This window comes from Oryctolagus cuniculus, chromosome 11 (genome assembly GCF_051225735.1).
Source record: "Oryctolagus cuniculus isolate XC-2025 breed Fujian yellow rabbit chromosome 11, ASM5122573v1, whole genome shotgun sequence".
In the NCBI taxonomy this organism is placed as follows: domain Eukaryota; kingdom Metazoa; phylum Chordata; class Mammalia; order Lagomorpha; family Leporidae; genus Oryctolagus; species Oryctolagus cuniculus.
The window spans coordinates 118,724,036-118,750,858 of record NC_142877.1 but is presented as its reverse complement, the minus strand read 5'-3'; the positions used below and the strand labels follow the sequence as shown (position 1 = coordinate 118,750,858).

Sequence of the window (26,823 nt, the reverse complement as noted above, 5' to 3'; positions counted from 1 at the left end):
ACAGCAATGCCTGCCCAGCACGGCCGTGGGTCACCTCACATTCTTGCAGTATAGTCTGTTTTTTTTTTTTTTTTTTTTTTTTTGACAGGCAGAGTGGACAGTGAGAGAAAGACAGAGAGAAAGGTCTTCCTTTACCGTTGGTTCACCCTCCAATGGCTGCTGCGGCCAGCGCACTGCACTGATCTGAAGCCAGGAGCCAGGTGCTTCTCCTGGTCTCCCATGCAGGTACAGGGCCAAAGCACTTGGGCCATCCTCCACTGCCTTCCCGGGCCACAGCAGAGAGCTGGACTGGAAGAGGAGCAACCGGGACAGAATCCGGTGCCCCAACAGGGACTAGAACCCAAAGTGCTGGCGTCGCAGGCGGAGGATTAGCCTAGTGAGCCGTGGCGCCGGCCTGTAGTATAGTCTTTGTCTTTTACATATTTTCCCTTTACCATATTGGAGTACTTCCCTTGGGCCCACGTGCAGGGCAGCAGCTGTTTGAATTGGCCCCGTTGGGGTCAATACCACTTGACTAGCTTCTAGCTTTCCATGGTGGTGGGGGATGGGTGTGTGTCTTTGGGAGGGCATGTTGGGGAATTAAGTCCTTGAAATATTTGTTTTCTGTTTTTGCAGATTAGTTTCAATATTTGCTCCTTCCTATAGTATATTTTTTATTTTGTATGGAGATCTACTGGCTTATTCCCCAGATGGCCACAGTGACTGTGGCTGGGCCAGGGCAAAGCCAGGAGCCTGGAACTCCATCTGGGTCTCCCCCATGGGTGGCAGGCTGTAGCTTACCACGCTGCACCACAATGCCGGACCCTAGGCACGTGCATTTTAAAATGCTGAGTTAGGGTCTCTTACTTCCCACTTGAAATTACGGTATTTTTTTTCCCTTTACTTTCAATTCTTCTTAAAGAAGTGGGTTTTTTTGTTTGTTTGTTTGTTTGCCTCTGGGGAGTCAATTTGCTTATTGGGGTCCCACTTCATGGAGACAGTCACGCAGCTGTCATGCAGGGTTGCTCTGCCTTCTGCCTGCACCGGCTTCCTGTCCACCTGCTAACAAGCTGTTCTGCAAGGTGTGTCCTGCGTGTAGGGACAGTGGGAGACTGTCCTCTGCACGATTCCCCGGGACTCTGGACCTTGGACACAGAGCTTCTCTTGTTTTCCTCTCCTAAGCAGAAGGAGCCCAAACAGGAGAAGAGCCTGAGTGTCGGGTCGATGCAGATTAGCTTCTATACAGGTTGGGTTTTTCCCAGGGGCAGGTGAGGAGCAATAAGAATTTGGTTGTCAGACCTTTCTCTCCTGACTTGCCATGGAAACAGATTTCTGTTTGGACGCTTTCTGTAGAGGGCTCCCTGTGCTGGCCACAGCAGGCAGGAGCCGCCCAGCCGCCTGGGAACCTGGTGCCCACATGAATGCAGCCGTGCAGGGGAATGACCTTATCTGGGCAGCCAACAGGAAATGATGAAATGTGCGGGGAGAATTCGCTGGGAGGCGGAGGTCGGCCCGGCCAGCGGGGTCGGAAGAGGCAGGTGCGGAGCTGATCCGCAGAGCCGGTGGCTGAAGCCCGCGTCCGCAGGAGAACCAGGAGAACGTGAGTGTGCTGTTCAGGCGTGCGTTGCTCTTAAGGAGACCTTTCTGGAAGCAGTTTCCGTTGACTCCCCCTGCTCTCTCAGAAGGCTCACCTTGCAGGCGAGCTCCTGACGCAAGTGCTGAGCTGGTTCCGTGTTAACCAGCGAGGCTGTTCCACCCAGAACGCTGGGAGCAGGTGTGGGAGCGTCGGTCTGAACGAACGAAGGGTTGTGCTTTATCATGTTTGACGCTGGTTTTAAAACCTCTGTGCGGGGTTGCTTTCAAAGTAGACGGGATGGCTGCAGCTTTGCTTTGCCTCTTTCAGACCAGCTTGCAGGCTTCTGCTCTGGGCGCTCTGGCTGTGGGGTGAAGCGAGTGACTGAACAGTGACGCCCCTCCCCGCCTAAGACTGTGTTTACTGCATGCTCACTTTCTCTCCCTCACAGCAGGTGTAGTCCACACACGTGCAGGGGGCTGGCAGAGGACAGCACCGTGCGGAGAGGTCAGCTCCAGGCTCCCCGGTCAGCCCCTGCTCCCCAGTTAGCATGCCGCCTGCTCCGAGCCCCTTCCTCGGCCCCCCGCCCCCCGCCCCGGGAGTCAGCTCTCTCCTTTCTCTTATTAGCTGGACTCTGTGCCCTTGTCCCATCTGAGGGCTGTCACTAGACACTTTGTTTATATTTTTATTGGATAGTGAAAGGTAAAAGTTTTATTGTTTTAATAACTGAGCAGTCTTACGTACATTTTTAATTGCTTCTTACCTTGGAAGTCATGTTCTGGAATTGAAAAGTCGTGGCTTCTCCCTCCCACTTTATGTGTGCAGCATTGTAGTTCCAGTTAGAAGGCTTTGTACAACACAGCTCCTGGTAGCTAACTGACCATCACCAGTGAGCTCTGTTTATTGGGTTACCTGTCTGTGGCTTCCTGTTGCCTTCAGAAAATGCCAGGGTGGTGGAGGCTGTGTCACACGGAGCAGCACGTTCAGGTCGCTGCCTGCTGTGCTCTGTACTTCTAACACTGCAGGGTCTCGTCGGAACATGTCCAGAAACCCTCAAAGTCTCTGCTCTGTCTTTCGGACCTCAGTCGGGTCCACCAGTTTTGTCTTTCCTTTATAGCTCTGAATAACTGAATTCTCGAGGAGTTCTACATGCTACATTTTTGAAAATAAGAGAGATTTTGTAACATCAAACCAAGGCATGTCAACTAGGAGACCTGTGCCACTAAGTAAAAATAAGCATCCTTTCTTGGGATCTGTTTCTTTCAACAGCTTTAGTCCTTTGTCATTTCTGCCCAGCATGTAATTCTGTTATTGATTTGGTGGCGTAATTTAGAAGGTGAAACAGAATATTTAGAGTCATGGCTCTCAGAGTCTGTATGGCCAGGCCCCTCATTTTAACAAAGCAGTTGGGGCGGACACACAGAAGACTTGTCCAAGGTCACCGGACTGTGTGTGCCGAGCCCTGGCTCGGTCCCCTTTGCCTGTGGCAGCCTGCTTTTCCCACATTGTTAGTCCAGATCGGTAGCCCTTGGCTAAGAGTGGCTTTTCTTCTGATGAGTCCATTTTAATTTGTTTCATTTTCAGATGCTTGGCTGTTAGTCCATTACATTCTCCCTGTATGTACCATTTGACAGATGTAAAATGAACAACATATAATGTAAAACAAAGAACATGATAAGTCACAGAGCATTGACGTTTCTCCCCTAAGGTACTTTTTCTTAGAAACAAGGAGTTCTCTATAGTTTTTCTGCCTCGCCCCTAAATTAGGTCTTAATCATTTGTAATTGACGTAAGTGAGCCTTATTATGTGATTGTCTGCTAGGTAAGTACACCAAACTGATTAACATTACAGCAGGTAAAAGAATAGGGAGGCCTCAGCTCCTCATTGGAACAGAGTTCTTTTGTGAACGGAAAACCCCACGGCTCCGCATTTCTGTGTAGTCCCTGTGAGGACAAGCCTGTCTTTTTTTTTCTTTTTAAATTTATTTTATTGATTTGAAAGAGCACAGACTTTATACACAGAGAAAGAAGGAGAGGCAGAGAGAGAGAGAGAGAGAGAGAGGCAGAAAGAGAGAGAGAGAGAGAGGTCTTCCATCTGCTGGTTCACTCCCCAATTGGCTGCAATGGCCAGAGCTGCGCCGATCTGAAGCCAGGAGCCAGGAGCTTCCTCCAGGTTTTCCCATGCCGGTGCAGGGGCCCAAGCACCTGGGCCATCTTTTACTGCCCTCCCAGGCCACAGCAGAGAGCTGGATCGGAACAGGAGCAGCTGGGACTTGCCCTGGTGCCCACTGGAGGCGGAGGCTTTACCCGCTGTGCCACAGCACTGGCCTCGATAATCCTGTCTTGAGGTGAACCGAACAGATTTTAAAAAGGGACAGTTTCAAAAACAGAATTCACTATAATGTAATGATTAATTTATAAAGATGGGATTACTCTTAACTTTCTAGAATCATTAAAAATAGTCTCTGCTTGAACGTTGCATTTGGAGGGGCTGGCCTTGTGCTGCCACACGAGCATTTCGTGTTGGGTCCCGGCTGCTCTGCTTCCAGTCCAGCTCCCTGCTGATGTGCGTGGAAGGGCAGTGGAAGTGGCCCAAGTGCTTGGGCCCAGCCACCCTGTGGGAAGCTCAGATGAGTTTAAAAACTTCAGGGAAAATGTGTGCTAAGAAAAAACTGCGTAATTTCAAAAATTATAAAAAAAGACAACTGCATGTGGACCCTCCTGAGGTGAGATGTGGGTGGGGCACACTGGGGGCAGTGGTGACTGTTTACAGGCCTCAGTCCGACTCCCCCGCCTGTCCAAGGCCACCGTAAGATGCCACGTGGGAGTTCATGCAGCAGTACCTACTTGGGTTCTGTAAAGTGACCAGCATATATACTTGGAAGAATTTCTGAACATAATTCCTGGAAAATGGTCATTTTTATAAATATTCTATCGTACTTGAAGTTGAATTTATATGAGCCACAGCCAAAGTGGGACGCGTGGGCAGAGCTGCGTCTTCCCCTTGGTGTCCTGGTAGAGGCTTTCTGCCAGGGTCCCTGAAGCACCTGCCGCATCAGCTGATGAGCTGGAGACAGCATCCCGGGGCCTGGGCGCTCCCATAATCGAGTCACCTTTGGTCTTGTTAGCATTTTGTCACTTCTGTACTTTCATTAGTGTCGAGTGTAAGATATTTCAACTGCTTTATTTTCTTAATACGCTGGACTTCTTTGTTGTCTGTCCAAGGCAACAAGTACATTTGATACCCTGTCTTCCCCAGCCCCCGCTTGCACTGTGAAGGGATGGCTGACTACCTCCGTGCTGGCTTTGCCGCAGGGGCAGCCTGGAGCTGCTGTTGGCTCAAGGATCTTGAGAGCTGGGGCTGTTGGCCACTGGGCCTTCCTCACGTCCATCTCTGCTGAGGGTGGGGGCCTCAGAACGTCCCCTGAGACTTGGGGAAGCTTTTCCCAGTGTTGTAGGAGGGTGTGTGCGTGAGTCTGGTGAGACAGCGCCATTGAGATGCGGTCTGAATGAGTGACAGTGACAGACATGGGTCTCAGTGAGTGACAGTGACAAACACGGTCTCAGTGAGTGACAGTGACAGACACGGGTCTCAGTGACAGACACGGGTCTGAGTGAGTGACAGTGACAGACACGGGTCTGAGTGACAGTGACAGACACGGGTCTGAGTGAGTGAGTGACAGTGACAGACACGGGTCTCAGTGAGTGACAGTGACAGACACGGTCTGAGTGAGTGACAGTGACAGACACGGTCTCAGTGAGTGACAGTGACAGACACGGGTCTGAGTGACAGACACGGGTCTGAGTGAGTGAGTGACAGTGACAGACACGGTCTCAGTGAGTGACAGTGACAGACACGGGTCTCAGTGAGTGAGTGACAATGACAGACACGGGTCTCAGTGAGTGACAGTGACAGACACGGGTCTGAGTGAGTGAGTGACAGTGACAGACATGGGTCTCAGTGAGTGAGTGACAGTGGCAGACACGGTCTGAGTGAGTGAGTGAGGGTCGCAGTGCTCCTCTTTCCAGACATTGCCCCTGAGGCACGGTGGCCACGCTGCCCTGGGCTGTCACCTGCACGCCGCGCTCTGCCTCGATGCCGGTGACGCGGAGCTGTCTGTCTGACATTGCTGGTGATCCTGGGGCTGTGGCCTGTTCTCTTCTCATTAGACGCGGACATGAATCACGGGTCGGGAACCTTTCCGGGGACCCAGGCACACTCCATTTTGGATGTTAACGCCGTCTCACAGAGCGGTGTGCCAGTGGCCATCACGGTAGCGCAGAATTTAATCTGGCTGTTCCTGCTGTGTTCCTGTCTTTGCTTCCCGCTAGGGTTTGCTCGGCAGTAGAGTCCTTGAGGGAGAGTGACTGCTGGGAAGTGCTTACTGACAAGGTGTGGTCGCTGACCTTCCCCACTTGGGGTTCTCCCTACATCTGTGTTGATGTACAGTTTCACAAAATGAGTGATGCACAGGGCGGTTTGGGGGCAGTAGAGTGAGTTCTGTCCCTGTGACTCACACATAAAAACCAGTACAGGTGTAGTGGAGTAGATACTGGGGTTCACTCCTGAAATGCACCCTACACAGCCAGGACGGGCCAGGCTGAAGCCAGGAACCCAGAACCCCATCCAGGTCTCCAGCGTGAGTGGCAGGGCCCAGCACTTGAGTTACCGTCTGCTGCCTCACAGGATGCATTAGCAAGAAGTTGTGTGAAAGGGGACCGCCGGGATTCAGGTTGCCTTCCTGATACGGGGTGCGGGCACGCAGGCAGCGCTCCCCCGTGGTGCTGGTGCCGTGATACCTCCCGCCCCAGGTCTGGTGTTGCTTCTCCTGGAGCTTCTGCAGGGTGGGCTCAACCTCAGGCGTGTGTAAGGATGTGCTCTCCAGGTAGAGCCCGTCGCCCTCTGTCGCTTCTCCAGCCCTTACACTACCCAGTGGTGTGACTTTAAGTCGCCTGACCCCACTGGACTGCCAGCAAGGGCTTTGTCGCTTGTGCTCAGCTGGACCCCCGTGCCTTGTGCCAGGCCTATCATGCCACGAATCTTTGAGGACTTTGTTAGATGAAAGAATTCTAGGCTTTTTTTTTTTTTTTAAGTTAATCGTCCACCCTTAATTGTGTACTTTTACTTTTTTTTTTTTTTTTTTTTTTTTTTTGCCAGGCAGAATTAGACAGTGAGAGAGAGAGAGAGACAGAGAGAAAGGTCTTCCTTCTGTTGGTTCACTCCCCAAATGGCTGCTACGGCCGGCACTGCGCCGATCTGAAGCCAGGAGCCAGGTGCTTCCTCCCAGTCTCCCATGTGGGTGCAGGGACCCAAGCTAAATGTGTTCTTTTGAAATAAACTCAAGTGTTGAGCATTTTGGATGTCAAATGCTGCAGTGGCCTGAATGCTGCTGTGAGCTGTCTTTGCGTTGGGTTGCCGTTGGCGCGTTGGCTTCAAGCTTTGGCAGCAGTGACTGCTACAGCAGAGCAGTTCCTCAGCCCACGGCCTGGTCCGCACGGCAGCAGCTGCTCCTCTCCTGAGCCTGCACCTTCTTCCAGACTGCTGCGTGTCTGCCCTCGGCCCTCTCCGTCGCCGTCGCCCCGTCAGCTGTGACCTTGTCCTTATCTCCCTGGAATTCCAAGCTGGCTGAATAGGGAAAAAGTGCTGATTTTGTTGAGGAGAAGGTAGCATAAGCAAAGTGGAGGAAGTGGATTCCCAGGGGAGAGTTTGAGAGACGTTTGCTGTAGAAAATCTACAGAAGGAAGAGGGGCACCGTGGAGCAGTGTGGGAAATGTGGCCACACAGCAGCGCGTGGAGACACGGCCCATGACGCCCTGTGGGGTGTCACCCTGGGTCTCACCCCGCCTTGAGCACGGAGCAGCGCCCCCTGGCCCACCCCGCGCACGCCTCTGGGTATCCACTGAAGGAACAGACACTCCACCGAGACAGAGGCGGACTTTGAAGGTAAAACCCTTCAAGGGGAAAACCAGCAAGTGATTCCACACATGCCTGAAAGTAAACACCGAACCAGAAGAAAGAAGAACCAAGAAAACAGCATCACTCCCCAAAGGAACACAGCACCACTTCCGTGTTAGAGTCTGAAGATGAAGAGTGGCGAAATGCCTGAAAATGAACTCAAAAGAATGATCATAAAATAACTCACACACAGAGAAACAGATTCATGAGATAGAGAAATCCACACATGATATGGATGAGAAGTTTTCCCGAGAAATTGCGATATTGAAGAGAAATCGAACTGAAATATTAGACATCAAGAATTCGGGGCTGGCGCCGAGGCTCGCTTGGCTAATCCTCCGCCTGCGGCACCAGCACCCTGTATGGGTGCTGGGTTCTAGTCCTGGTTGCTCCTTTTCCAGTCCAGCTCTCTGCTGTGGCCCGGGAGTGCAGTGGAGGATGGCCCAAGTGCTTGGGCCCTGAACCCACATGGGAGACCCGGAGGAAGCACCTGGCTCCTGGCTTCGAATGGGTGCAGTGCCAGCCGTAGCAGCCATTTGGGGTGAACCAATGGAAGGAAGACCTTTCTTTCTCTCTCTCTCTGTCTATAACTCTGTCAAATAAATAAAAAAAAAATGAAGAATTCAGTATATCAAATAGAAAATATAGTGGAAAGAGTCAACAATAGACCTGGTGAGGCAAAAGAAAGACTATCCAAGGTAGAAGACAAATCCTTGGAAATAGCTCAGAAAGACCAAAAAAAATTAGAAAAACTGAAAATAGCATTCAGGATTTATGGGATGCCATCAAATGACCAAACTTATGTGGCTTAGGAGTTCCTGAAGGTGTGGAAAAAGAGGATGGATCAAAGGGCTTTTCAGCAACATAATGGCAGAAAATTTTCCTGTTTCTGAAAGAAAGCGACACCCAAGTGCAGCAAGCGCACAGCGCTAATAGATATGATCAGAAAAGATCTTCCCCACGCGCATTGTAGTTACACTTGCAACCGTACAGCCTAAAGAAGAGATTCTGACATGTGCATGGGAGAAATGCCAGATTGCCGTCAGAGGATCCCCAGTTAGACTCACAGCTGACTTCTCATCAGAAACCCTGCAGGCCAGGAGAGAGTGGAGAGACAGAGTCTAAATCCTAAGGGACCTAGAATACTGTACCAAGCAAAGCTGTCATTTATAAATGAAGGCGAAATCAAGACATTCCAAAACAAACAGGAATTGAAAAGAATTTGTCATCACTTCTCCAGCCTTTTAAACAGAAAAATGATTTGTTTATTTATTTGAAAGTCAGAGTTACACAGAGAGAAGGAGAGGCAGAGAGAGAGAGAGAGAGAGAGAGAGAGAGAGAGAGGGAATCTTTCATCTGCTGGTTCACTACCCAAGTGGCCACAATGGCCAGAGCTGTGCTGATCTGAAGCCAGGAGCCAGGAGCTTCTTCCGGGTTTCTCATGTGGGTACAGGGGTCCAAGGACTTGGGCCATCTTCTACTGTTTTCCCAAGCCATAGCAGAGAGCTGGATCAGAAGTGGAGCAGCTGGGACTTGACCCAGCACCAATATGGGATGCCAGCACTGCAGGTGGCAGCTTAACCTGCTACGCCAAAGCACCGGCCCTTTGTCCAGCCTTACAAATGATTTTTTTATAGATTAATTTATTTATTATAAAGGCAGAAGTAGAGAGAGAGAGATAGGTCTTCCATCCTCTGGTTTACTCTCCAGAAAAGGGCAACGGCCATTGCTGGTCCAATCTGGAGCCAGGAGCTTCTTTTCAGGTCTCCCACATAAGTTCAGGGGCCCAAGCACTTGGGCCACCTTCTACTGCTTTCCCAGGCCATAGCAGAGAGCTGGATGGGAAGTGGAGCAGCCGGGTCTCAAGCTGGTATCCATATTGGATGCAGGCACTGCAGGCAGCAGCTTTACCTACTGCGCCACAGCACCAGCCCCACAAATGATTTGTGAGCATGTTCTATGTGTAGAAACAGAAAATGATAGTCATCATTATAAAAAAAACATGAAAACAGAAAATCTCCTAGTAAAAGTACAAAGGAAATCCAAAGCAAACAATAGGAATATTTATGGGAATATGGTAGGACCAAATCATCACTTATCAGTAACAATCTTGAATGTAAATGGCCTAAATTCTCCAATTAAAAATACATAATGACTGTATTAAAAATCAAGACTCATCTATTTGCTGCCCACAAGAAACACACTTCACCAACAATGGTACACCCAGACTAGAAGTGAAAGGATGGGGGCCAGTGCTGTGGCACGATGGGTTAAAGCCCTGGCCTACACTGCTGGCATCCTGTATGGGTGCTGGTTTGAGTCCCGGCTGCTCCTCTTCTGATCCAGCTCTCCGCTGTGGCCTGGGAAAGCAGTAGAAGATGGCCCAAGTCCTTGGATCCCTGCACCTATGTGGGAGACCCAGAAGAAACTCCTGGCCTGGGATCAGCTTAGCTCTGGAGTGAACCAGCAGTTGGAAGACCTTTCTCTCTAGCTCTACCTCTCTCTGTAACTCTTCCCTCCCTCCCTCTCTCTTTTCCTTTCCTTCCCTTTCCCTTTTCTTTCATTCGATTTTTCATTATTATTATTTGATAGGTAGAGTTATAGACAGTGAGAGAGAGACACAGAGAGAAAGGTCTTCCTTCTCTCCCCAAATGGCTGCTACGGCCGGCGGGCTGCGCCAATCCAAAGCCAGGAGCCAGGTGCTTCTTCCTGGTCTCCCATGCAGGTGCAGGGGCCCAAGGACTTGGACCATCTTCTACTGCTTTCCCAGGCCATAGTAGAGAGCTGGATCAGAAGAGGAGCAGCCGGGACTAGAACCGGCTCCCATATGGGATGCCGGCACTTCAGGCCAAGGCGTTAACCCACTGTGCCACAGCGCCGGTCCCTAGAGTGCCTGGTTATTTAAAACAAATGTTAATGGATCTAAAGGGAGACATAGACTCCAATACAGTAGTAATGGGACTCCAACATCCAACTTTCTTCAATGGACTTTCTTCATTCAACTTTCTTCAACTGGAGAGAAAATTAACAAAGAAACAACAGACCAGCACCGCGACTCACTAGCTAATCCTCCGCCTTGTGGCGCCAGCACACCGGGTTCTAGTCCCGGTCGGGGTGCTGGATTCTGTCCTGGTTGCCCCTCTTCCAGGCCAGCTCTCTGCTGTGGCCAGAGAGTGCAGTGGAGGATGGCCCAGGTACTTGGGCCCTGCATCCGCATGGGAGACCAGGATAAGTACCTGGCTCCTGCCATCAGATCAGCGCAGTGCGCCAGCCGTGGCGGCCATTGGAGGGTGAACCAACGGCACATGAAGACCTTTCTCTGTCTCTCTCTCTCTCTCACTGTCCACTCTGCCTGTCCCAAAAAGAGAGAGAGAGAGAGAGAGAGAGAAAGAAAGAAAGAAAGAACGAACGAACGAACAGAGCTATCTACACCATACACCGAATGTACTTAACTGATATCTACATAACATTTCATCCCACAGTTGAAGAATACACACTCTTTTCATTCATTGGTGCATGGACTTTCTCTAGGATAGACCATACGCTAGGCCCTAAAGCAAGTCTCAGCAAATTTAATAGAAGTGAAATCATACCATGTATCTTTTCTGGCCACAGTGGAATGAAGCTGGAAATTAACAACTTAAGAATCTTTAGAAAATATGCAAATATATGGAGACTGAATAACACACTCTGAATGAACAGTGGGTCATAGAAGAAATCCAAAGAGAATTTTAAAAATTCCTGGAAATGGATGAAGATGACAGTCCAGCATATCAAAACTTACGGGATACAACAAAAGCAGTGTTAAGATGGAAATTTATAGCAATTAGTGCCTACATCAAGAAATTGGAAGAATATCAAATAAGTGATCTATCAGTGCATCTCAGGGACCTTGAAAAACACCAACAAACCAAACCCCAAATTAGTAGAAAAGAAATAAAATTAGAGAAGAAATAAAATTGAAACAAAAGTATGAAAGATCAGTGAAATGAAGAGCTGGCTTTTTTTTTTTTTTTTTTGACAGGCAGAGTGGACAGTGAGAGAGAGAGAGACAGAGAGAAAGGTCTTCCTTTGCTGTTGGTTCACCCTCCAATGGCTGCCGCGGCCAGCATGCCGCGGCCGGCGCACCGCGCTGATCCGATGGCAGGAGCCAGGTACTTATCCTGGTCTCCCATGGGGTGCAGGACCCAAGTACTTGGGCCATCCTCCACTGCACTCCCGGGCCACAGCAGAGAGCTGGCCTGGAAGAGGGGCAACCGGGACAGAATCCGGCACCCCGACCGGGACTAGAACCCGGTGTGCCGGAAAAATTAAGCAAAATTGATACACCAGTGGCCAACTAACCAAAAAAGAGGGAAAAGACCCAAATCAGTAAAATCAGAGATACCACAGAAATAAGAAGGATAATCAGGAATTACTACAAACAGCTTTTTGCCAACAAATTTGAAAATCTAGAAGAAAGGGCTATATTCCTGAACACATACAATCTACCAAAATCGAATCATGAAGACATATAGAAGTCCTAAGCAGACCAACAATCAAGACAGAGATTGAATTAGTAATTAAGACTCTATCAACAACAACAACAAAAACTCAGGACTAGATGGCTTTACTGCTGAATTTTACCAGACCTTTAAAGAAGAATTATTTCCAATTCTTCTGAAACTATTCAAAATAATTGAAAGGGTGGGAATCACCCTAATTCCAAAACCAGCAAAAGATACAACAAAGAAAGAGAACTATAGACCAATATCACTGATGAACATAGATGCAAAATACTAGCTAATTGAATTCAACAATACATCCGAAAAACCATTTACCTGAACCAAATGGGATTTATCCCTGGTATGATGGATTGGTTGAGCATACACAAATCAATAAATGTGGTACATCACATTAACAAATTGAAGAATAAAAACTGTATGCTCATCTCAATAGATGCAGAGAAAGCATTTGATAAAATATAACCTCCTTTCATGATAAACAGCTTAAGCAAATTGGATATAGAAAAAACATGTCTCAACACAATCAAGGCAGTATATGACAAATCCACAGCCAGCATCTCTTGAATGGAAGCATTTCCAGTAAGATCCAGGAGCAGACGAGGATGCCCAATTTCACTGTTGCTACTCTATGTAGCTCTGACAGTTTTAGCCAGTGCCTTTAGGCAAGAAAAAGAAATCAAAAGGATACAAATTGGAAAGGAGGAAGTCAAATTATCTCTGCGAAGACTTCACTGAGAGTTTATTGGAACTCATAAGAGAGTTTGGTAAATTTGCAGGATATAAAATTAACACACAAAAATCAACAGCCTTTGTATACACAGACAATGCCATGGCTGAGAAAGAACTTGTAAGATCAGTCCCGTTCATGATATCTACAAAAAATTTAAATACACACACACAAGGCAGGGAATCTTCCATGTTTGTGGATTTTAAGAATTAATATCATCAAAACGTATGTACTACCAAAGGCAGTTTACAGATTCAATGAGATCTCAATCAAAATACCAACAGCATTTTTCTCAGGGTATAAAAAATGATGTTAAAATTCATCTGGAATACAAGAGACCCTGAGTAGCTAAAGCACCCTTAAACACAAACAGAAAACTAGATGCATCACAATACCAGATTTTAAGACATATATAGGGGCTGGCGCATGACGCAGTGGGTTAAGCCTCCATCTGTAGTGCTCCCCTTCCGATCCAGCTAATGCACCTGGGAAAGCAGTGGAAGGAGGCCCAAATGCTTGGGTCTGTGCACTCACGTGGGAGACTCGGATGAAGCTTTTGGCTCTTGGCTTCAGTCTGGAACACCACGTGGCTGCGTTAGTTATTTAGGGAGTGAACCAGTGGATGGAAGACCTCTCTCTGTAACTCTGCCTTTCAAATAAATACATAAATCTTTTAAAAAGGACATACTACAGGGCAGTTATAATCAAACAGACTGGTACTGGCACAAAATAAGCATGCAGACCAATGGGACAGAATAGAAACCCCAGAAAACGATCCATGCATCTGTAACCAAGTAATCTTCCAGAAGAACTAAAATCAGTCCCTGAAGAAGGGACAGTCTCTTCATTAAATAGTGCTGGGAAAATGGGATCTCCATGTGCAGTTCAACTCAAAACGAATCAAGGATCTGAATCTAGGAACTAATACCACCAAATTACCAGAGGAGTACATTGGGGAAGCTGCAAGACATCAGTACAAGCAAAGACTTCTTGGAAAAGACCTCAGAAGCACAGGCAATAAAGACAAAAATAGCAAATGGGATTACATCACACGAAGAAGCCTCTGCCCTGCAAGGAAGCACTCAGCAAAGGGAAGAGGCGGCAGATAAAACGAGAGGAAACTTCTGCGAACTATGCAGCTGATAAAGGATTAATATCCAGAGTCTGTGAATAGCTCAAGTAACTCATCAACAACCCACAATCCAGTTAAGAAGTGGGCAAAGGGCTTGAACAGGCATTATTCAAAATGTGAAATTCTGATGGCCAACAGACACATGAAAGAAATGAGCAGGATCATTCACCATCAGAGAAATGCAAATAGAAACCACAATGAGGTTTCACTTCGCCCCATTTAGAATGGCTCTCATACAGAAATCAAAAAATAAATGCTGGCAAGGATGTGGGAAAAAAGGTATCCTAATCAATCAATAAATCTTTAGGTGCTGATGCTGTGGCAAAGTGGGTAAAACTGCCGACTGCAGTGCTGACATCCCATATGGACGCTGGTTTGGGTCCCGGGTGCTCCACTTCTGATCCAGCTCCCTGCTAATGTGCCCAGGAAAGCAGTAGATGGTGGCGCAATCCTTGGGCCCCTGCATCTACATGAGAGACCCGGAGGAGACTCCTGCCTTTGGATCGGCCCAGCTCCAGCCATTGTGGCCATCTGGGAAATGAACCAGGTGATGGAAGACTTTCTTTCCCTCTGCCTCTCCTTTTGCCTTTAAAGGAAATAAGTAAATCTTTAAAAAAATATTTTTAACAAAGGTACCCTGATCACTGTTGGTGGATATGTAAGTAGTATCGCCATTGTGGAGGACAGTATGAGAAATCTGAAAACAGGTCTACCATGTGACCCAGCCATCCCACTCCTGGAAGTTTGCCCGAGTAGATGAGATCGGCACCTGAAGAGTTATCTGTGCCCCAGCGTGTTTTGCAGCTCAGTTCACAATCGCTAAGCTATGGAATCAACCCAGAAGTCCACCATTTGATGACAGGATTAAAAGAATGTGGTGTATATAATGAAATCCTGCTTTTGGTCACAGGCAGTAGCGCAATGGACAATGCTTCTGACTTGTGAAATCCTGTCTTTTGCAAGAAATGAATGCAACTGGAAACCATTATACTTAGTGAAATAAACCAGTCCCAAAAAGACAGATATCATGTTTTCCCTGATCTGTGGTAACTAATAGAGTATGAAAAGCTATAATATGTATGAGCAAAATTGAGATTTGATTATTGTTTACAGCCTTGTCTCTACCGTTTTGCAACAGTGCCTTTTCCCTTCATGTTATTTGTTGAATTCTTTACTTAGTTGAGTGTTAAAAGCATATGATTATAAAAAAAAAACGAAAGTGTATCATTGTTAAAATTAAAGAACAGGGAAGGAGGAGGGGAAGGAGTGTAGGGTAGGAAGTATCACTGCACTCCTAAGTCTGTATCTATGAAATACAAGAAGTATGTTCAGCTTATATAAATTTAAAAAATTATATGAAAAAAAACTTTTTTTTTTTTTTGACAGGCAGAGTGGACAGTGAGAGAGAGAGACAGAGAGAAAGGTCTTCCTTTGCTGTTGGTTCACCCTCCAATGGCCGCCGCTGCCGGCGCGCTGCGGCCGGCGCACCGCGCTGATCCGATGGCAGGAGCCAGGAGCCAGGTGCTTTTCCTGGTCTCCCATGGGGTGCAGGGCCCAAGCACCTGGACCATCCTCCACTGCACTCCCTGGCCACAGCAGAGAGCTGGCCTGGAAGAGGGGCAACCGGGACAGAATCCGGCGCCCCGACCGGGACTAGAACCCGGTGTGCCGGCGCCGCTAGGCGGAGGATTAGCCTAGTGAGCCGCGGCGCCGGCCTGAAAAAAAACTTTTAAAAGTGAGTCCTGGGCTTTGGAGCCCGAGACTCTAGTAGTGACTTGACCCCTAGCAAGTTTTTTGATACTTAAATATTTTTAGAATGTAGATAGAAATGCATATAAAATGGCAAAAATATTATTTTGGCTTAATATCTTCTGAGTTTATCAGAATAAGTTAAATATTTTATTGAAAAAATATTTTTAAAGATTTATTTATTCGCTTGAAAGATTTAGAGAGCGAGAGGGAGAGACAGATCTTCTGTCTGCTGGCCTGCTCTGCAGACGGCTGCAGTAGCCAGCGCTGGGCCAGGCTGAAGCCAGGAGCTCCATCTGGGTCTCCCACGTGGGTGCAGGGAACCACGTTCTCGGACCATCTTCTTCTGCTTTTCCCAGAACATCAGCAGGGAGCTGGGTTGGAAGAGGAGCAGCCGGGACTTGAACTGGTTCCCATACGGGATGCTGGCATCACAGGCTGTGGCTTTACCTGCTATGCCACAGTGCCGGCCCCCACAATATTTTTTAAGTTTGGAACCTTTTTTTAGGGTGTAAGGGAAGGGTAGGCAGAGAGGCAGAGAGAACTCCTATTCCAACAACTAGGACTTGACCAAAATCCGAGCCTGGAATCAGGGCGCCATTCTATGTCTTCTGTAGGAGTGGCAGGAACCGGATTCCTTGACTGTCACCGCTGTCTCTAAGGGATTGCGTGGGCGGGAGGCTGGGCTCCGGAGCCAGAGCTGGAATTGAACCCAGGACACTGGTGTGGAGTGCAGACTCCTCACTGCTTACTCCCATTGGAAATACTTACACAGTCAGGACACTGCTGGTTCTTGAGCCAGCCAGAGTGACCGATATTTACGAAGGGTGGGCTCTTCATGCCTCTGTGTGTACTGGGGATTCTTACAGTTGAAGTTAAGATAATAAGGTATTTCCCCAGGGGTTCTCAGCTAACACTGAGTAGGCAGTTGTATCACAAATGGAGTTATCCTTACTTTTCCCCCTCACAAAGTGGATACTAGAAATGCTTATTAGTTATATATCTCTATATAGAAACATATAAAATGTGAACCTATTTATACATGAATGCAGTCTCCTGGTGCCTCAGTCTGTGTTCCTGGATTTTTATTGGTACAGCTGAGGAGCCAGGGACAGTGGCTGCCGAAGTGACAGCTGCCCTGTGGGGGCGGGGCACGGCCAGAGAGGCCAGGAGGAGTTAGGGCAGGTCCAGGGGCTGGGAGGGGGGAATGACACATGTGAGTGCCTAGTGCGTGATATTTCCTTTGACTTCCTGATAACTTCGCGGGAGGCAGGCCAGCCACGGTTATCCCCACCGGCAGCTGGAGGGTGAGGCTTAGACGTGCGGGCCGCCGCGGGTCAGCTGTCAAGTGAGTTCAGCGCGGTTCTCTTCCCACTCTGTGTAAGGGAAGCTGGCTGTTAGTGTTACGCTTGCTTTTAGCTTGTTAGTTTCAGACTATTGCTTGATAAATGGGTTCCCTGTTCATTTTTCCAGCTTGCTGTGTAGTTGTTTATATTTTGTGGTGTTTTCCTGGAAAAAGTCACTGTGGAGCTAGAATGCTGCTTGAGTTGTCATCCAGGCCCACACTGGCCGCCTTCTCTGGAGGAGGCGGCGGCTCTGGGTCTCTGGGAGGCAGCACGGCTGTTGCATGAGAAAGTAACCCCCGCGCTGAGTGCAGGGGCGCCTGCCAGGTATTCAAACCCAGGTCCTCCTGTGGTCTGGGGGACTTTTGACTTCAGAGGTGCGTACTCATGGTTCCGCATGAGGGCTGTTGAGTGTTCATTTCTGGCAGGCGCTGCTGCCAGGCAGATGGCTCGTCATGGTGCTCTCTGCCTGGCGCTCGTGGCTGGCTGGCGGGCTGTCGCCTTCTCATTGCTACTAGGAGGCTGGACCAGAAGGCCCCAGAGTGCCGGGCTAGCACCCGGTGTCCCCCAGGGCTTGCCCTCCAGGGCCAGCGCGGCCCTCTGCTGTGCTGGGTTTTGTTTTTTGTCACAGGTTCTTCTCCCTGGGGTGCCTTTCCCTGCCTCTCCTGCTGACGAGTTCCCACTGAAGCGCCAGCCCCAAGCACTCCTCCTGGACTTGCTGGGCATTGCCACAGCCTTTTTTTTTTTTTTTTTTTTTGGAAAAAAGATTTATCTATTTGTTTGCAAGTATGAGTTAGAGAAAGCGAGATCTTCCATCCGCTGGCTCACTCCCCAGATGGCTGCAACAGCCAGGGCAGAGCCGAGCCAAAGCCAGGACCTGGGAGCTTCCAGTCAGACACTCGGGCCTGTTCCACTGCTTTCCCAAGCACGTTAGCCCGGAGCTGGATTGGAAGTGGAGCAGCAGAGACATGAACTGATGCCCACATGGGATGCTGGCTTCACAGCTGACAGCTTTACCTGCTAAAGCCACGAGGTGGACCCCATCCCGGTAGCCCCCCCCCCCGCGCCTTTAAAGATTTTATTTATTTATTTGAGAGGCAGAGTTACAGACAGTGAGAGGGAGAGACAGAAAGGTCCTCCATCCGCTGGTTCACTCCCCAAATGGCCTCATTGGCTGGAGCTGTGCTGATCCACAGCCAGGAAGCAAGATCTTCCTCCTGGTCTCCCACACGGGTGCAGGGCCCACGTGCTTGGGCCAGCCTCCACTGCCTTCCCAGGCCACAGCAGAGAGCTGGATCAGAAGAGCAGCTGGAACTAGAACCAGCTCCCATATGGGATGCTGGTGCCACAGGCAGAGGGTTAACCTACTGTACCACGGCGCCGCCCCCCGCCAAAGGTTTTTAAAGAACTCCCACTCTGTGTTAGAGACGTTTGTTGAGGTGTCTGCCAGCCGCGTTGGGGGCTGGGATCCTCAGTGATGGGCTCAGAAGCCAGGCACAGCGGAGGCTGGCCTTCAACACCCCGCTGCTGCAGATTTCAGAGACCCCGTGCCCCAGGCTCCGCGCCAGGTCACACGCGTGCCCTGTGACCCACACGGCCTCCGGAGAAGACTGGGGAGCACTCGACGGGAGCAGCAGCGCTCACGGACGTCGCGAGTGCTCTCCTGAGGCCAGCGGACCATCGGGAGGCCTGGAGTTCTGCGCCCAGGCTGGCCTTTCTCTGGTCCCGTTTCTCTTGCTGTCTAGTTCTCAGCCCCTCCAGAGGATCTGTGCAGACTGGGGGGTGCGGAAGCATCTCTGAGGCCGCGGCCTCTGCAGCACAGGACGCAGGGCCACAGAGACCCTTTGTGCGACAGGAAGTCCTGCTTCTGGCAGGGCTGTCTCAAAGTGGAGGGGCTGACAGAGGCCAGGGTGATTGACCTGGGGCCACCCTGACTCATGCGTGTGGTCAATAGTGTCCTTTGTCTGGCCTTGGGAACCTGCGAGGCAGACCCCCGCGGCTGCCCACAGTGGTGTCCGCGTTCTCTTCTGCTGCTGCCCTGTGAATGCCCGCATTTCCGCCCTGGACAAAGGGCACCTCCTGACCTAGCCTGTGTTTCTGCCGTTGCCTTTGCCAGCGGAATCTTCCATCTGGGCTGATGCGCCTTTCCTGTTAGAGTTTAAGTGCTTCCCTGAGTTAGAAGACTTGCAGTTTCAAGGAGAGACGTCCTGCGGGGCAGGTGCTGCGGGCAGAGGTGGAGTCTCCAGGAAGCACTCGACTCAGCGCAGCAGCTGCTCTCGCGTGCCCTGGAGGCCTGGCCTAGAAGGCACTGGGCCGCAGGGACATGTAGGAGTGCCTTGGCAGTTCAGTGCCCCTCAGCTTCATCGGCCATGTCTGTCGTGTCTGGCCATCTTGTCCCTGTCAGACGCCGTGTTAGAGTGAGGGGTGGTCATGGTAGAGAGGGGCAGACGTGTGCTCGTGTGCTCCCCGGCCCCGGTGCCAGCTGGCTGCGGGAGAGCAGTGTGGGAGGGCAGTGGGAGGGCAGTGGAGCAGCCCTGCCGCTTCAGCCCCTGCAGGCGGCCCCACGCGCGGTGCAGCGTGTGCGCAGGGTTACGGTGGATCAGTGAGCGCTTGTTCCGCAGAGCTGCGCGCGAGTCTGTTGGACGGGGTGCCTGGGCAGTTAGTGTAGCACGCTGGCGTGTGGGGCCGAAGAGGCCTCTCGGTGGAATGCGTTTAATTGGAGCTAATAAACACCTCATTGAGACGTGACCAGAGGTCATAAGTCTTTCCCCCATTTAGAACGGGAGAAAACCCTAACCACAGAGACCCCTCCCATCTAGCCCGCCATCCACACTGGGAAGTGGTGGAAGTTGTGAGTGGAAGGAAGGTGTGGCGGGGATGAAGTCAGCCGCCCTGTGTGTTGAGGTGATGGAACCTGGGACAGGTTCCTCTGCCCCCAGCCTTGTCTGACAGGTGCCCACACAGCAAGGGGCCCGCAGCCACACCCCAGTGAGTGCAGCTGCCTGCTAAGGGCTACACAGTGGTGTGCCTCTCTCTGTCTCTGTCTCTCTCTGTCTCTCTGTCTCTCTCTCTCTCACACACACACACACACACACACACCCCTTCCTTCTCCTCCTGTTTGTCGGTGTTCAGAGGAGCAGCATGTGTGAAGAGGTGGAATGTGGTCTGGTGTGGCACTGACTGCAGAGTGAGTGTTCATGCTGACCAGGACACCAGGACACCGTGCGAGTGGAGAGCCTGGAGACTGCTGACCTCGAGAAGTCTCGGAGGGATTTTGGGTAGAAGCATAACTTGATCTTTCCAAAGACACACTGACCACCATGGTAGCGTCATAGAGAATGAATGGAAGAGGAGACCAGACTTGGTAGGTGGGAGTCAGTCAGGAGGTGGCCAGTGATCTGTGCAGAAGACCATGGTGGACTTGACAGAGTGGTGGGGATGGGACGCAGACAGGAAGAGCTGGGGTCCTTGGGCTGTGGTTAGATATGCGTTGGTGGGGGGGTTGGCTGTGGGAAGAGGATTTGTTTCTGGCTGGAAGTGCATGAATGCTAAGACCATTTCATGGTGTAGGAACCCCAAGCACAGGAGGCTTGGGGAGGAGACAAAGGGAGGAGGGACCATGTGGTGGCCAAGTAGAAGTGTCCAGTGGGCAGTCGTGTGTGTGCGCCTGGGCCTAAGGGCACAAGTGGGCACGAGGTTAAAGCCAGGTTGACGTGTGTGGTTTCGAAGAGCTTCTTAAGTAGAGCATGCAGTGGGAGAGACGGCCTGGGGACCCAGCCAGGGACACGGACACCCAAGGTCTGGACAGAGGAGGAGGAGCAGAGTGGCAGTGGGAGAGACGGCCTGGGGACCCAGCCAGGGACACGGACACCCAAGGTCTGGGCAGAGGAGGAGGAGCAGAGTGGCAGTGGGAGAGACGGCCTGGGGACCCAGCCGGGACACGGACACCCAAGGTCTGGGCAGAGGAGGAGGAGCAGAGTGGCAGTGGGAGAGACGGCCTGGGGACCCAGCCGGGACACGGACACCCAAGGTCTGGGCAGAGGAGGAGGAGCAGAGTGGCAGTGGGAGAGACGGCCTGGGGACCCAGCCGGGACACGGACACCCAAGGTCTGGGCAGAGGAGGAGGCAGCAGAGTGGCAGTGGGAGAGACAGCCTGGGGACCCAGCCAGGGACACAGACATCCAAGGTCTGGGCAGAGGAGGAGGCAGCAGAGTGGCAGCTGGGGATGTGGGGAGACCAGAGGGGCTTCTGGCTCCTGTGCTGAGAGGGAGGGGGTGGGGAAGTCAGAGGGGACAGGAGAAAGTCTGCAGGGTCTGGCTGGGGGGAGGAGGGGCTGCAGGGGGGAGGGTTCCTTGGAGAGGGAGAGTTCTGCCGCCACACCCAGCACACAGGCAAGAACCATGGAGGGGCAGCAGTGCAGCGGGTAGGTATTTTTTCCCCCCCTCTAAAAGATTTATTTATTTTTTATTTGAAAGGCAGAGAGAGAGAGAGAGAGAGAGAGAGAGCGCGATCGATTGATCGATCTTCCATCCACTGGTTCACTCTCCAAATGACCACAACGACTGGGGCTGGGCCAGACCGAAGCCAGGAACGGGAGCTTCTGCCAGTCTCCCACCTGGACGCAGGGGCCCAAACTCTTGGGCCATGCTCTGCTGCTTTCCCAGGTGCATTAGCAGGGAGCTTCATCAGAAGTGGAGCAGCCGGGACTCAAATTGGTGCCCATATGGGATGCCGGAGCTGTAGGCGGTGGCTTAACCTGTTACCAGGCCTAACCTGTTAATCAGCACTGGCCCGAGGGTCTGGTTTTCACCTGGGGTGAGGAGTTGGCCCCTGAAGGGTTGATAGTTTGGCACTGGGAGTGCCCTGAGGCTAGGGGAGACAGTGGCGCTGTCGGCCAGAGCGGCAGAGTGAGCGGTGGGGTGGGGTCAGGGCCACAGGACGAAGAGGAGAATCTGCTGCCGAAGATAACTCCGTGTTACTGTTTGTTTTTTCTTTTAATTTCTGGTGAACTTTCCCAGTAATATAAATATTAGTTCAAAGGAAAAAAGATGATTTTTATAGTTACAGGAGACTATGATTGCCAGTAGTTTATTGACAGTGAACTCGGGGGGCCGGGGGCATTGTGTCCAAGTGGGTTAAGCTACTGCCTGTGATGCCAACATCCCATATGAGCATCGGTTTGAGTCCAGGCTGCTCTGCTGCTGTTCCAGCTCCCTGTTTGTGTACCTGGGAAAACAAGAGAAGATGACGCAAGTACTTGGGCCTCTTCACCCACGTGGGAAACCTGGACGGAGCTCCAGGCTCCTGGCTTTGGCCTCGCCCAGCCCTGGCTATTGCCGCTCTTTGGGGAATGAACCAGCAGATAAGAAGAGGGTCTGAGTGAAGGGACATTCATTGTATGTGCCCACCATTCCGTGGGGCACTAAGCACCCACAGGAGAGCAGGGAGCTCCTAGGGGCCCGACCTGCCCTTGTCCCCCACCCCCAGGCGGCCTGCCAGCCTCCAGCTGCAGGAGCACTTCTTCCTGCCAGTGTTTCAGAACTCACCCTGAGGAGAGTCCTGCCCCGTGGAAACTCGCAGCCCGCTGCACACACCTTAAGTCCAGTGTTCTCCAAGGCAAATGCACGCGTCCTCACGTGCACACACTGAAGTCTCTACTGAAGGGAAGCCAAGGAGCCCTCTGCCCGTTCACCAGTCTCCAGCCCTGTCACCTCTGCCTTGTTGTTCATGGTCTCAGATGTGTAGACATTTAGTGAACATTGGAGCATCTGCCTCATGCTGAGCACTGGGGGCGCAAGGACGGAAATAGCCGTCTCCGCCGTGTGAAGTCTGAGAGAGTATCTGCCTGGCGGTGTGAAGTATGAGAGCGTGTCTGCCTGGCGGTGTGAAGTCTGTGAGAGCGTGTCTGCCTGTTGGTGTGAAGTGTGAGAGTGTGTCTGCCTGGCTGTGTGAGGTCTGTGAGAGCGTGTCTGCCTGTTGGTGTGAAGTGTGAGAGCGTGTCTGCCTGTTGGTGTGAGGTCTGTGAGAGCGTGTCTGCCTGTTGGTGTGAAGTGTGAGAGCGTGTCTGCCTGTTGGTGTGAGGTCTGTGAGAGTGTGTCTGCCTTGGGGTGTGAAGTGTGAGAGTGTGTCTGCCTGGGGGTGTGAAGTGTGAGAGCGTGTCTGCCTGTTGGTGTGAGGTCTGTGAGAGCGTGTCTGCCTGTTGGTGTGAAGTCTGTGAGAGCGTGTCTGCCTGTTGGTGTGAAGTCTGTGAGAGCGTGTCTGCCTGGCGGTGTGAAGTCTGTGAGAGTGTGTCTGCCTGGCAGTGTGAAGTGTGAGAGCATGTCTGCCTGGGGGTGTGAAGCCTGTGAGGGCGTGTCTGCCTGTTAGTGTGAAGTGTGAGAGCGTGTCTGCCTGGGGGTGTGAAGTGAGAGCGTGTCTGCCTGTTGGTGTGAAGTGTGAGAGTGTGTCTGCCTGGTGGTGTGAGGTCTGTGAGAGCGTGTCTGCCTGGCTGTGTGAGGTCTGTGAGAGTGTATCTGCCTGGCGGTGTGAAGTCTGTGAGAGCGTGTCTGCCTATTGGTGTGAAGTGTGAGAGCGTGTCTGCCTGTTGGTGTGAGGTCTGTGAGAGCGTGTCTGCCTGTTGGTGTGAAGTGTGAGAGCGTGTCTGCCTATTGGTGTGAAGTGTGAGAGCGTGTCTGCCTGTTGGTGTGAAGTGTGAGAGCGTGTCTGCCTGTTGGTGTGAGGTCTGTGAGAGCGTGTCTGCCTGCTGTTTTGCTTCCACCCAATCTCAGGTACAGGACGGCCCCCTCTGTCCCCTGGCGCCTGTGCGATGTCCACTCGGTCAGCCCATCGCTGCTTTCTGAGCTTTCCGGCGTTCGCCTGATCTCCAGTTTTTGCCGTTATAAATATTGCTGTGATGAACATTTTGTTCAAGCTATTTTTACTTCGAGTTTGTTTGCCTGGGGCGTATTCCCCAGAGTGAGATGCGGGGCCAGAGTTGGTAACTGTTATTTGCCTTTATTTGTGTTTCCAGATTTTTCCATGAGGCTATCAGCCGTGTTACAGATGTTCCTGCTTCCCCGAGCCCCACCAGAACTGGTGGTGTCATGTTAATGATTCTTACTTTTACACGTTATTTCCATTTTTAAAGCAAGGTGTGGCTTTCCCCCCATGTGGGTGTGTGTCCTGTTATAGTTGGCTTGGTTATCCTGTAGCAACAAGTGAACCCCAGATTTCAGAAGCATAGCTAAATGTCACTGTTGCTGGCCCTGCCTGTCCCTCGGGGAGTGGCTGGAGGTCCATGTCGCAGTCCCTGGGGGCCAGGCTGGTTCGGGATGCCTCGCCTCCTGCATGGTCTCCCTGCGGTAAAGCACTGGAAAGGCTGATGTGCCAGGGCTCCCTGCGTCGTGGGGAGTCTGGGGAGAGCGGCTCTGCCCTGCCCCTCCCTGCCCTGCCCTGCTCCCTCTTGCCTCTGCTCTGCGTGATAGCCACGGCCCCTTAGTCTCCACAGTCGTCCTTATTACAGTTTGGGAACTAAGCTTTTCATCACTGTGTCTTTTTCTTTCTTTCTATGTTGTGCTGTGCTGTGCAGAGTCTTCAGTAATCACGTAAGTTTTGGCCACATCCGGGTTTTCTCTGATCTTCTGCTTTAGTATCACAAGCGTACCTTTTTCCACACAGCCAGGGAACCGGCTGTTTGAATTACTTCACTTGGGTTCTGTTTGGCTCGTTAGGGCACTAAATTCAGCGGAGACGTGCAAGGTGGTGTTCCTCTGGCTGACTCTGTCCTTGGTGGTGCGTGTTTGTTCTGCGTCGCGTGTGAAGCCTGAGTGGTGGTGCGGCGCAGTCTGCAGGCGGGAGTGGGCCGGAACTTCCTTGACTGCAAGGCCGGCCGCAAGCTTCCCGGTGCGCTCGCCCTGCTCTTCAGTGTGTCTGCAGGGCCCAGCCGGGGCAGGCAGGCAGGATGAGCTGAAAGGCACACACATCGGGAAGGGAAGGAGAGCCGTTGGTAGGTGCTCTGGGCTTTCTAAAGCGTCTAGTGTTTGGTGTATTTGGAAGGCAGAGAGGCCCAGAGAACACCTGCCTGTTGGTTCCTTTCCCAGGTGCCGTTGACATCCTTGGCTGGACGGGGCTGAAGCTGGGGGCTGGGAACTCCGTGCAGAGCTCCCACTGGGGGGGAAGCACCCCAGTACCTGAGCCCTCACCTGCTCCCCCCAGAGCATGCATTAGCAGGAAGCTAGAATCTGGAGAGAGCAGAACTTGAGCCCAGACACTCTGACTAGAATTAACCACTGTCCATACACCTGCCCTGACATGGCTTAAATACAGGAAACCCTAAGGAATCCCCTGTAAGGTATTTAGAGTTAACGTGCAGGCTCAACAAGGTTGTAGGGTACAAGATCAATGTACAGAAATAATGGTATTTCTATAAAATAGCAAGGAATATCCCAAAAAGTGAAATTAAGAGAACAGTTCCATTTATAGTAGTATCAAAATAACAAAATAATTTAGAAATAAACATCTCAAAAGAAGTATAAGATACATACACTTAAAAACGATAAAACATCGTTGACATAAATTAAAGAGGACCTAAACAAAACCTGAAAGATACCCAATATCTATCCATAGATTGTGAGAGAACTTTTTTTTTTTCCCGACAGGCAGAGTGGACAGTGAGAGAGAGAGACAGAGAGAAAGGTCTTCCTTTGCCGTTGGTTCACCCTCCAATGGCCGCCACGGCCGGCGCGCTGCGGCCAGCGCACCGCGCTGATCCGATGGCAGGAGCCAGGTGCTTCTCCTGGTCTCCCATGGGGTGCAGGGCCCAAGCACTTGGGCCATCCTCCACTGCACTCCCGGGCCACAGCAGAGAGCTGGCCTGGAAGAGGGGCAACCGGGACAGAATCCAGTGCCCCGACCGGGACTAGAACCCAGTGTGCCAGCACCACAAGGCGGAGATTAGCCTATTGAGCCGTGGCGCCGGCCGGAGACAACTTTTTTTTAATATAAACTGATTCACCTTTTTTTTAGATTTTATTTATTTATTTATTTATTTGAAAGGCAGAGTTACACACAGAGAGAAGGAGAGACAGAGAGAGAAAGACAGAGAGAGGTCTTCCATCCACTGGTTCACTCCCCAGTTGGCTGCAATGGCCGGAGCTGAGCTGATCTGAAGCCAGGAGCTTCTTCTGGGTCTCCCACGTGGGTGACAGAGACCCAAGTACTTGAGCCACCATCCACTGCCTCCCACGGTGAGCATTTAGCAGGAAACTGGATTGGAAGTAGAGTAGCTGGGGCTTGAACCAGACACTCCATGTGGGCTGCAGGCATCCCCGGTAGTGACGTACCTGCTGTACTGAATACTCATCAGTGTACACGTTGAGAATTACATTTCAGCAAATGTGTTAGGACAGTAGCAACCTTTTAACATACTTAAACCTTATCCCTTCTGCAGTCTCTACTAGCTAAGTAACTTCATTCCTCAGCCTTTTTTTTTAAAGATTTATTTTATTTATTTGAGAGGCAGAGTTAAGAGAAAGGTCAAGACAGAGAAACAAAGGTCTTCCATCCGCTGGTTCACTCCCCAAATGGCTGCAATGGCTGAAGCTGGGACAATCTGAAGCCAGGAGCCAGGAGTTCTTCCTGGTCTCTCACGTGGGTGCAAGGGCCCAGGGACTCGGGCCGTCTTCTCCTGCTTTCCCAGGAGCATTAGCAAGGAGCTGGATTGGAAGTGCAGCAGCCGGCACTCAAATGGACACCCATATGGGATGTCGACACTGCAGGCTGGGGCTTTAACCCGCTGCGCCACAGTGCTGGCCTGCCCTCCCGCAAAGATTTATTTATTTGAAAGAGTTACACAGAGAGAGAAGGAGAGGCGGGGGGGGGG

At 51.1% G+C, this 26,823-nt stretch overlaps 1 protein-coding gene across 7 annotated transcripts in view; it reads left to right on the top strand.

Moving 5' to 3' along the window:
- PACSIN2 (protein kinase C and casein kinase substrate in neurons 2) overlaps positions 1 to 26,823 on the top strand; it is a 131,063-nt gene that overhangs the window by 44,255 nt on the left and 59,985 nt on the right. For 2 of the 7 annotated variants that reach the window (XM_089307684.1, XM_070053000.2), the window contains exon 1: positions 1,445 to 1,579. The exons of 3 other annotated variants lie outside the window; for them this stretch is intronic. The gene's annotated coding sequence lies outside the window, so the exon portion shown is untranslated. Of the gene's footprint in view, positions 1 to 202; positions 226 to 1,444; positions 1,580 to 24,463; positions 24,548 to 26,823 lie in introns of those variants that run through there. 2 more of the 7 variants (XM_089307682.1, XM_070053002.2) reach the window with 2 other exon arrangements.